This window comes from Trichoderma harzianum (genome assembly GCF_003025095.1).
Source record: "Trichoderma harzianum CBS 226.95 unplaced genomic scaffold M431scaffold_6, whole genome shotgun sequence".
NCBI lineage: Eukaryota > Fungi > Ascomycota > Sordariomycetes > Hypocreales > Hypocreaceae > Trichoderma > Trichoderma harzianum.
The window spans coordinates 1,117,205-1,118,826 of record NW_020209254.1 but is presented as its reverse complement, the minus strand read 5'-3'; positions in this window follow the sequence as shown (position 1 = coordinate 1,118,826).

Here is a 1,622-nt window from a genome sequence, read left to right as displayed (position 1 = left end):
TTGTAGTGTATTTTCTTTCTCTTTCTTCTGGTTCCCTTTCTCTTTGAAACAGGGACTCCGAACTATCACCTAGTATATGGGGCGGCTTCGGCGTTCAAGCTCTCACGGGCTATTGTATACCGAAAGTGCCGTATTAGAAAGCCGATCTTTGTTTCCAATTCTTCACATGCTTAATAAAATCTTGACAGAATGCCGCAGCGGCATAATTGCTACGTCCAATTTGAAATTTCTTTTCTCCATTGTCTGGATAAAGCACTCCACCAAAGCTTTGCTCGCAACTAGATTACAGGGATAAGGCCTAGATGTGATGCCGCCAACAGCCCCGCTACACCATGTAATTTCACTTCCATTTGAGTCTTCTCTGTCTCACAACCCTTTTTACTAATTTCTCTCTTTCTTGCCCAATTCTCTAGTGAATCCCCTGTTCAGTCGAGTTTCCCGTTAGAGAGAGGGGGAGTGGGAACTACAGTATTACTCGTACTATGGCGGGTTCTTTTTGTTGTTTCCCTTCTGTATCTTTCTTGGGGGAGTGTAAGATGAGAAAAAAAAAAAAAAAAAAGTTGCCCGGCCGTTCTGTCCAAATTTCAGCCAACCTTTTGCGTTTAAGCGAGATGGAGGGGGGCCGCCGCTATCGTACGCCCGTTCGCCGCTAAGCAAAGCGTGGGATAATCCGCGATGCGGCAAGCGGAAAGAGGACGGAATACATTGCGAGAAACGAACTACTACTACGACCACTAATACTACTACGCATTATATTACCATCAATGATTATTTGGAGGGGTGTTCGAATTAATCCTGGAAAAGGTACTTAGGTTTCGGGATGAGTGATGAAGTCAGCACTGGCCGAGCGTTTGATGTGTCGGGGGCGCAGTATGCTTGGATGATTAGGTACATAACCTTGTTTCTCATTCTGTGTGAGGTGGTGTGTGGTTTGGGTTGAAAAGACAAAAAGACAAAACAATAAGACAAAGCGGGAAAAGCTGAGGCTGGAGCTGGGTGAGCTATATTTAGAGAAACATTTCTGGTGGCTTTCGCTGCCGAACCGAACTCGGCGAGGGGTTTTGCCTAATCGGGCGAGGCGTGGCGCGTGGTTGGGCCAGGGGGGGTTTAAAAGCAAAAAAGAAGAGGGAAGGGGCGGCTGCGCGCTTGACGGGATCGAAGGAAAGAAAGAAAGACGCAAAACAGAAAGAACAAAAAACGTGGCATGCTAAGCGGAAAAGGGGTGGGACGAAAAAGAGCTTTATCGTGTGAAAATTGATCAAGTTTCTTTATTTAGAAATCTTTTTCATCTGACACTTGCGGCAGTCGGCCCTGCTTCTCGCGTCTAATATTCAATCAAATCGTTTTGTTTTTTTAATTTTCCGCGCTGCGGGTGATGCTAATTCATGCCCTACCCAAGTCGGGCGAGATGGATGCGATTCAGAGATGAGAGTAGGGCCCGAATAGGAAATTGTTACCTCCCGTCTTATGTGTACTTTGCTTGACACAGGATCGAAAGGGGAGGGGGCCGCTCATTGCTCATTTGTTGCGGTGCGCTACGAATTTGCTTGATTGGTTCCGGGGAGCTGGGATAGGGAGGGTAGGCGTGAGATTTGGCTCTTTTGGCAGCCCAGCGGGAGGGA